This window comes from Platichthys flesus, chromosome 16 (genome assembly GCF_949316205.1).
Source record: "Platichthys flesus chromosome 16, fPlaFle2.1, whole genome shotgun sequence".
In the NCBI taxonomy this organism is placed as follows: domain Eukaryota; kingdom Metazoa; phylum Chordata; class Actinopteri; order Pleuronectiformes; family Pleuronectidae; genus Platichthys; species Platichthys flesus.
The window spans coordinates 20417839-20428221 of record NC_084960.1 but is presented as its reverse complement, the minus strand read 5'-3'; the positions used below and the strand labels follow the sequence as shown (position 1 = coordinate 20428221).

Below are 10383 nucleotides of genomic sequence, written 5' to 3'. Positions count from 1 at the left end.
CATTTAGTTAGTGTCTAAGTATGGTGATACGCCACCATGTGCTCTCAAGAAAAATGTCCTTCCTACTTGGCGGTGGCTCTATAACTCTCTGAAACATGCAGGAAGGATGGAACTGCATTTTTCTGTATAATATCAGTCCATGGCATAAAAACAAGGAAACCCATCTTGTTTTAGAAGGGGACTATATCAAACTGAATTACAGAACTTTCCCAACCAGACTAAAATCAAGATATTACAAATTTCCTGGAGAATGTGGGCATCGATCACACCACTTCTCGCATGCTAAGCGAGCGCTCTACCATTTGAGCTAATTCCCCATCTGCAAAGCTCTCTGTAATTGACTTACTTGTCCAGTCTCCCCTGAGGGCCTGTGATGAGAGACTTCATTCATTTGTCTAGGCAATGTGATCCAGTCCAGGACAGAACAACATACACGCTGAAGAGGTTGCCATGATTTGCCACAGAAGCTATTCTTGCACAGGGGGATTAGCTCAAATGGTAGAGATCGCTTTGCATGTGAGAGGTAGTGGGATCGATGCCCACATTCTCCACTATTGAACCCTTTGTGAGTGACATCCATTGTCTTCTACCCTAAGATGAAACTTATCGGCTGCACACACGTGTGCATAGGCTTGCTGTGGTTTCTTGAAAACCTGTCACTTCTCTTTCCAGATCCTCTTTCAGTTTTAACTTATTAGTGGGAGGCTACAGGTATTTCCACTCTCTGGCCCTTTGCATATCTTGACATTGCGTGTAACCCTAATGACCCACACCATAGCGAAATGCTATACACACCTTGACCCAAGGAGCTCCTCACAATACCATTTGGTGGGGGGTTAAACGACCTGCAAGTTTAAACACCAACTCTGAGTATAGGTGAAGATCCTAGAGAGATTTCATACCTGAAACCTCCCACAAGTCTTTTAGAACTAAAGAAGTCTCTTGGACGACCAGTGTAAGATCTTCAAAAAAACACAAGCAAGGCCAGTTGCCTATGTACGCAGGTACAATACCAGAAAACATAAGTTAGAGTCCTCTAGTCCCCTAAATTGTTCTCCAGTAAAGAAATGATAACCAACTGTGGTCTGCAAGCATGGGTTAAAATCCTGTTTTTGCAGCAATAGTTTTCTTCTTCTTCTTGTGTCCACAGCCACTTGTCAAATTGTAACATGTCTCTTAAGAGCAGGAAAAGTTTGAATTTTAGGAGATAAATTTACCTCTGAATAGGACGAGGTGGTCGTGTGGTCAAGGCGATGGACTGCTAATCCATTGTGCTCTGCACGCGTGGGTTAGAATCCCATCCTCGTCGCTGTGAAGTTTACAAGACACAAAGTTCTACTCTAATTGACTGAATCAGCTTACTCTGCTGCTTTAGATTATTATCTAAAATGCTGTATTCTCGTCACTTGTACTGACAAAAACGCTAACCAGGTGCTCTGAATCTCTCACCAACTTGAAATGACAGATTAGAAACATATTATTGGGGAAAATATGAGCATTTAGTTAGTGTCTAAGTATGGTGATACGCCACCATGTGCTCTCAAGAAAAATGTCCTTCCTACTTGGCGGTGGCTCTATAACTCTCTGAAACATGCAGGAAGGATGGAACTGCATTTTTCTGTATAATATCAGTCCATGGCATAAAAACAAGGAAACCCATCTTGTTTTAGAAGGGGACTATATCAAACTGAATTACAGAACTGTCCCAACCAGACTAAAATCAAGGTATTACAAATTTCCTGGAGAATGTGGGCATCGATCCCACTACTTCTCGCATGCTAAGCGAGCGCTCTACCATTTGAGCTAATTCCCCATCTGCAAAGCTCTCTGTAATTGACTTACTTGTCCAGTCTCCCCTGAGGGCCTGTGATGAGAGACTTCATTCATTTGTCTAGGCAATGTGATCCAGTCCAGGACAGAACAACATACACGCTGAAGAGGTTGCCATGATTTGCCACAAAAGCTATTCTTGCACAGGGGAGTAGCTCAAATGGTAGAGCACTCGCTTTGCATGTGAGAGGTAGTGGGATCGATTCCCACATTCTCCACTATTGAACCCTTTGTGAGTGACATCCATTGTCTTCTACCCTAAGATGAAACTTATCGGCTGCAAACACGTGTGCATAGGCTTGCTCTGGTTTCTTGAAAACCTGTCACTTCTCTTTCCAGATCCTCTTTCAGTTTTAACTTATTAGTGGGAGGCTACAGGTATTTCCACTCTCTGGCCCTTTGCATATCTTGACATTGCGTGTAACCCTAATGACCCACACCATAGCGAAATGCTATACACACCTTGACCCAAGGAGCTCCTCACAATACCATTTGGTGGGGGGTTAAACGACCTACAAGTTTAAACACCAACTCTGAGTATAGGTGAAGATCCTAGAGAGATTTCATACCTGAAACCTCCCACAAGTCTTTTAGAACTAAAGAAGTCTCTTGGACGACCAGTGTAAGATCTTCAAAAAAACACAAGCAAGGCCAGTTGTCTATGTACGCAGGTACAATACCAGAAAACACAAGTTAGAGTCCTGTAGTCCCCTAAATTGTTCTCCAGTAAGGAAATGATAACCAACTGTGGTCTGCACGCATGGGTTAAAATCCTGTTTTTGCAGCAATAGTTTTTTTCTTCTTCTTGTGTCCACAGCCACTTGTCAAATTGTAACATGTCTCTTAAGAGCAGGAAAAGTTTGAATTTTAGGAGATAAATTTACCTCTGAATAGGACGAGGTGGTTGTGTGGTCAAGGCGATGGACTGCTAATCCATTGTGCTCTGCACGCGTGGGTTAGAATCCCATCCTCGTCGCAGTGAAGTTTACAAGACACAAAGTTCTACTCTAATTGACTGAATCAGCCTACTCTGCTGCTTTAGATTATTATCTAAAATGCTGTATTCTCGTCACGTGTACTGACAAAAACGCTAACCAGGTGCTCTGAATCTCTCACCAACTTGAAATGACAGATTAGAAACATATTATTGGGGAAAATATGAGCATTTAGTTAGTGTCTAAGTATGGTGATACGCCACCATGTGCTCTCAAGAAAAATGTCCTTCCTACTTGGCGGTGGCTCTATAACTCTCTGAAACATGCAGGAAGGATGGAACTGCATTTTTCTGTATAATATCAGTCCATGGCATAAAAACAAGGAAACCCATCTTGTTTTAGAAGGGGACTATATCAAACTGAATTACAGAACTTTCTCAACCAGACTAAAATCAAGATATTACAAATTTCCTGGAGAATGTGGGCATCGATCCCACTACTTCTCGCATGCTAAGCGAGCGCTCTACCATTTGAGCTAATTCCCCATCTGCAAAGCTCTCTGTAATTGACTTACTTGTCCAGTCTCCCCTGAGGGCCTGTGATGAGAGACTTCATTCATTTGTCTAGGCAATGTGATCCAGTCCAGGACAGAACAACATACACGCTGAAGAGGTTGCCATGATTTGCCACAGAAGCTTTTCTTGCACAGGGGGATTAGCTCAAATGGTAGAGCACTCGCTTTGCATGTGAGAGGTATTGGGATCGATGCCCACATTCTCCACTATTGAACCCTTTGTGAGTGACATCCATTGTCTTCTACCCTAAGATGAAACTTATCGGCTGCAAACACGTGTGCATAGGCTTGCTGTGGTTTCTTGAAAACCTGTCACTTCTCTTTCCAGATCCTCTTTCAGTTTTAACTTATTAGTGGGAGGCTACAGGTATTTCCACTCTCTGGCCCTTTGCATATCTTGACATTGCGTGTAACCCTAATGACCCACACCATAGCGAAATGCTATACACACCTTGACCCAAGGAGCTCCACACAATACCATTTGGTGGGGGGTTAAACGACCTGCAAGTTTAAACACCAACTCTGAGTATAGGTGAAGATCCTAGAGAGATTTCATACCTGAAACCTCCCACAAGTCTTTTAGAACTAAAGAAGTCTCTTGGACGACCAGTGTAAGATCTTCAAAAAAACACAAGCAAGGCCAGTTGCCTATGTACGCAGGTACAATACCAGAAAACATAAGTTAGAGTCCTGTAGTCCCCTAAATTGTTCTCCAGTAAAGAAATGATAACCAACTGTGGTCTGCACGCATGGGTTAAAATCCTGTTTTTGCAGCAATAGTTTTCTTCTTCTTCTTGTGTCCACAGCCACTTGTCAAATTGTAACATGTCTCTTAAGAGCAGGAAAAGTTTGAATTTTAGGAGATAAATTTACCTCTGAATTGGACGAGGTGGTCGTGTGGTCAAGGCGATGGACTGCTAATCCATTGTGCTATGCACGCGTGGGTTAGAATCCCATCCTCGTCGCATTGAAGTTTACAAGACATAAAGTTCTACTCTAATTGACTGAATCAGCTTACTCTGCTGCTTTAGATTATTATCTAAAATGCTGTATTCTCGTCACGTGTACTGACAAAAACGCTAACCAGGTGCTCTGAATCTCTCACCAACTTGAAATGACAGATTAGAAACATATTATTGGGGAAAATATGAGCATTTAGTTAGTGTCTAAGTATGGTGATACGCCACCATGTGCTCTCAAGAAAAATGTCCTTCCTACTTGGCGGTGGCTCTATAACTCTCTGAACCATGCTGGAAGGATGGAACTGCATTTTTCTGTATAATATCAGTCCATGGCATAAAAACAACTTCTTGTTTTAGAAGGGGACTATATCAAACTGAATTACAGAACTTTCCCAACCAGACTAAAATGAAGATATTACAAATTTCCTGGAGAATGTGGGCATCGATCCCACTACTTCTCGCATGCTAAGCGAGCGCTCTACCATTTGAGCCAGATCCTCTTTCAGTTTTAACTTATTAGTGGGAGGCTACAGGTATTTCCACTCTCTCGCCCTTTGCATATCTTGACATTGCGTGTAACCCTAATGACCCACACCATAGCGAAATGCTATACACACCTTGACCCAAGGAGCTCCACACAATACCATTTGGTGGGGGGTTAAACGACCTGCAAGTGTAAACACCAACTCTGAGTATAGGTGAAGATCCTAGAGAGATTTCATACCTGAAACCTCCCACAAGTCTTTTAGAACTAAAGAAGCCTCTTGGACGACCAGTGTAACATCTTCAAAAAAACACAAGCAAGGCCAGTTGCCTATGTACGCAGGTACAATACCAGAAAACATAAGTTAGAGTCCTGTAGTCCCCTAAATTGTTCTCCAGTAAAGAAATGATAACCAACTGTGGTCTGCACGCATTGGTTAAAATCCTGTTTTTTCAGCAATAGTTTTCTTCTTCTTCTTGGGTCCACAGCTACTTGTCACCATTGTAACATGTCTCTTAAGAGCAGGAAAAGTTTGAATTTTAGGAGATAAATTTACCTCTGAATAGGACGAGGTGGCCGAGTGGTCAAGGCGATGGACTGCTAATCCATTGTGCTCTGCACGCGTGGGTTAGAATCCCATCCTCGTCGCAGTGAAGTTAAAAAGACACAAAGTTCTACTCTAATTGACTGAATCAGCTTACTCTGCTGCATTAGATTATTATCTCAAATGCTGTATTCTCGTCACGTGTACTGACAAAAACGTTAACCAGGTTCTCTGAATCTCTCACCAACTTGAAATGACAGATTAGAAACATATGAGCATTTAGTTAGTGTCTAAATATGGTGATACGCCACCATGTGCTCTCAAGAAAAATGTCCTTCCTGCTTGGCGGTGGCTCTATAACTCTCTGAACCATGCTGGAATGATGGAACTGCATTTTTCTGTATAATATCAGTCCATGGCATAAAAACAAGGAAACCCATCTTGTTTTAGAAGGGGACTATATCAAACTGAATTACAGAACTTTCCCAACCAGACTAAAATCAAGATATTACAAATTTCCTGGAGAATGTGGGCATCGATCCCACTATTTCTCGCATGCTAAGCGAGCGCTCTACCATTTGAGCTAATTCCCCATCTGCAAAGCTCTCTGTATTGACTTACTTGTCCAGTCTCCCCCGAGGGCCTGTGATGAGAGACTTCATTCATTTGTCTAGGCAATGTGATCCAGTCCAGGACAGAACAACATACACGCTGAAGAGGTTGCCATGATTTGCCACAAAAGCTATTCTTGCACAGGGGGATTAGCTCAAATGGTAGAGCACTCGCTTTGCATGTGAGAGGTAGTGGGATCGATGCCCACATTCTCCACTATTGAACCCTAATTCCCCTTTGTGAGTGACATCCATTGTCTTCTACCCCAAGATGAAACTTATCGGCTGCAAACACGTGTGCATAGGCTTGCTGTGGTTTCTTGAAAACCTGTCACTTCTCTTTCCAGATCCTCTTTCAGTTTTAACTTATTAGTGGGAGGCTACAGGTATTTCCACTCTCTGGCCCTTTGCATATCTTGACATTGCGTGTAACCCTAATGACCCACACCATAGCGAAATGCTATACACACCTTGACCCAAGGAGCTCCACACAATACCATTTGGTGGTGGGTTAAACGACCTGCAAGTTTAAACACCAACTCTGAGTATAGGTGAAGATCCTAGAGAGATTTCATACCTGAAACCTCCCACAAGTCTTTTAGAACTAAAGAAGTCTCTTGGACGACCAGTGTAAGATCTTCAAAAAAACACAAGCAAGGCCAGTTGCATATGTACGCAGGTACAATACCAGAAAACATAAGTTAGAGTCCTGTAGTCCCCTAAATTGTTCTCCAGTAAAGAAATGATAACCAACTGTGGTCTCCACGCATGGGTTAAAATCCTGTTTTTGCAGCAATAGTTTTCTTCTTCTTCTTGTGTCCACAGCCACTTGTCAAATTGTAACATGTCTCTTAAGAGCAGGAAAAGTTTGAATTTTAGGAGATAAATTTACCTCTGAATAGGACTAGGTGGTCGTGTGGTCAAGGCAATGGACTGCTAATCCATTGTGCTCTGCACGCGTAGGTTAGAATCCCATCCTCGTCGTAGTGAAGTTTACAAGACACAAAGTTCTACTCTAATTGACTGAATCAGCTTACTCTGCTGCTTTAGATTATTATCTAAAATGCTGTATTCTCGTCACGTGTACTGACAAAAACGCTAACCAGGTGCTCTGAATCTCTCACCAACTTGAAATGACAGATTAGAAACATATTATTGGGGAAAATATGAGCATTTAGTTAGTGTCTAAGTATGGTGATACGCCACCATATGCTCTCAAGAAAAATGTCCTTCCTACTTGGCGGTGGCTCTATAACTCTCTGAAACATGCAGGAAGGATGGAACTGCATTTTTCTGTATAACATCAGTCCATGGCATAAAAACAAGGAAACCCATCTTGTTTTAGAAGGGGACTATATCAAACTGAATTACAGAACTTTCCCAACCAGACTAAAATCAAGATATTACAAATTTCCTGGAGAATGTGGGCATCGATCACACCACTTCTCGCATGCTAAGCGAGCGCTCTACCATTTGAGCTAATTCCCCATCTGCAAAGCTCTCTGTAATTGACTTACTTGTCCAGTCTCCCCTGAGGGCCTGTGATGAGAGACTTCATTCATTTTTCTAGGCAATGTGATCCAGTCCAGGACAGAACAACATACACGCTGAAGAGGTTGCCATGATTTGCCACAGAAGCTATTCTTGCACAGGGGGATTAGCTCAAATGGTAGAGATCGCTTTGCATGTGAGAGGTAGTGGGATCGATGCCCACATTCTCCACTATTGAACCCTTTGTGAGTGACATCCATTGTCTTCTACCCTAAGATGAAACTTATCGGCTGCACACACGTGTGCATAGGCTTGCTGTGGTTTCTTGAAAACCTGTCACTTCTCTTTCCAGATCCTCTTTCAGTTTTAACTTATTAGTGGGAGGCTACAGGTATTTCCACTCTCTGGCCCTTTGCATATCTTGACATTGCGTGTAACCCTAATGACCCACACCATAGCGAAATGCTATACACACCTTGACCCAAGGAGCTCCTCACAATACCATTTGGTGGGGGGTTAAACGACCTGCAAGTTTAAACACCAACTCTGAGTATAAGTGAAGATCCTAGAGAGATTTCATACCTGAAACCTCCCACAAGTCTTTTAGAACTAAAGAAGTCTCTTGGACGACCAGTGTAAGATCTTCAAAAAAACACAAGCAAGGCCAGTTGCCTATGTACGCAGGTACAATACCAGAAAACATAAGTTAGAGTCCTCTAGTCCCCTAAACTGTTCTCCAGTAAAGAAATGATAACCAACTGTGGTCTGCAAGCATGGGTTAAAATCCTGTTTTTGCAGCAATAGTTTTCTTCTTCTTCTTGTGTCCACAGCCACTTGTCAAATTGTAACATGTCTCTTAAGAGCAGGAAAAGTTTGAATTTTAGGAGATAAATTTACCTCTGAATAGGACGAGGTGGTCGTGTGGTCAAGGCGATGGACTGCTAATCCATTGTGCTCTGCACGCGTGGGTTAGAATCCCATCCTCGTCGCTGTGAAGTTTACAAGACACAAAGTTCTACTCTAATTGACTGAATCAGCTTACTCTGCTGCTTTAGATTATTATCTAAAATGCTGTATTCTCGTCACGTGTACTGACAAAAACGCTAACCAGGTGCTCTGAATCTCTCACCAACTTGAAATGACAGATTAGAAACATATTATTGGGGAAAATATGAGCATTTAGTTAGTGTCTAAGTATGGTGATACGCCACCATGTGCTCTCAAGAAAAATGTCCTTCCTACTTGGCGGTGGCTCTATAACTCTCTGAAACATGCAGGAAGGATGGAACTGCATTTTTCTGTATAATATCAGTCCATGGCATAAAAACAAGGAAACCCATCTTGTTTTAGAAGGGGACTATATCAAACTGAATTACAGAACTGTCCCAACCAGACTAAAATCAAGATATTACAAATTTCCTGGAGAATGTGGGCATCGATCACACTACTTCTCGCATGCTAAGCGAGCGCTCTACCATTTGAGCTAATTCCCCATCTGCAAAGCTCTCTGTAATTGACTTACTTGTCCAGTCTCCACTGAGGGCCTGTGATGAGAGACTTCATTCATTTGTCTAGGCAATGTGATCCAGTCCAGGACAGAACAACATACACGCTGAAGAGGTTGCCATGATTTGCCACAAAAGCTATTCTTGCACAGGGGGAGTAGCTCAAATGGTAGAGCACTCGCTTTGCATGTGAGAGGTAGTGGGATCGATGCCCATATTCTCCACTGTTGAACCCTTTGTGAGTGACATCCATTGTCTTCTACCCTAAGATGAAACTTATCGGCTGCAAACACGTGTGCATAGGCTTGCTCTGGTTTCTTGAAAACCTGTCACTTCTCTTTCCAGATCCTCTTTCAGTTTTAACTTATTAGTGGGAGGCTACAGGTATTTCCACTCTCTGGCCCTTTGCATATCTTGACATTGCGTGTAACCCTAATGACCCACACCATAGCGAAATGCTATACACACCTTGACCCAAGGAGCTCCTCACAATACCATTTGGTGGGGGGTTAAACGACCTACAAGTTTAAACACCAACTCTGAGTATAGGTGAAGATCCTAGAGAGATTTCATACCTGAAACCTCCCACAAGTCTTTTAGAACTAAAGAAGTCTCTTGGACGACCAGTGTAAGATCTTCAAAAAAACACAAGCAAGGCCAGTTGTCTATGTACGCAGGTACAATACCAGAAAACACAAGTTAGAGTCCTGTAGTCCCCTAAATTGTTCTCCAGTAAGGAAATGATAACCAACTGTGGTCTGCACGCATGGGTTAAAATCCTGTTTTTGCAGCAATAGTTTTTTTCTTCTTCTTGTGTCCACAGCCACTTGTCAAATTGTAACATGTCTCTTAAGAGCAGGAAAAGTTTGAATTTTAGGAGATAAATTTACCTCTGAATAGGACGAGGTGGTTGTGTGGTCAAGGCGATGGACTGCTAATCCATTGTGCTCTGCAGGCGTGGGTTAGAATCCCATCCTCGTCGCAGTGAAGTTTACAAGACATAAAGTTCTACTCTAATTGACTGAATCAGCTTACTCTGCTGCTTTAGATTATTATCTAAAATGCTGTATTCTCGTCACGTGTACTGACAAAAACGCTAACCAGGTGCTCTGAATCTCTCACCAACTTGAAATGACAGATTAGAAACATATTATTGGGGAAAATATGAGCATTTAGTTAGTGTCTAAGTATGGTGATACGCCACCATGTGCTCTCAAGAAAAATGTCCTTCCTACTTGGCGGTGGCTCTATAACTCTCTGAAACATGCAGGAAGGATGGAACTGCATTTTTCTGTATAATATCAGTCCATGGCATAAAAACAAGGAAACCCATCTTGTTTTAGAAGGGGACTATATCAAACTAAATTACAGAACTTTCCCAACCAGACTAAAATCAAGATATTACAAATTTCCTGGAGAATGTGGGCATCGATCCCACTACTTCTTG

General features: G+C 42.3%; 1 non-coding gene across 1 annotated transcript; it reads left to right on the top strand.

Annotated features, from left to right (window-relative positions):
• The first annotated feature begins 5351 nt into the window (after positions 1–5351).
• trnas-gcu (transfer RNA serine (anticodon GCU)) lies at positions 5352–5433 on the top strand. The gene has a single exon. It is a non-coding gene; the product is annotated as a tRNA-Ser (tRNA).
• The last annotated feature ends 4950 nt before the right edge of the window (positions 5434–10383 follow it).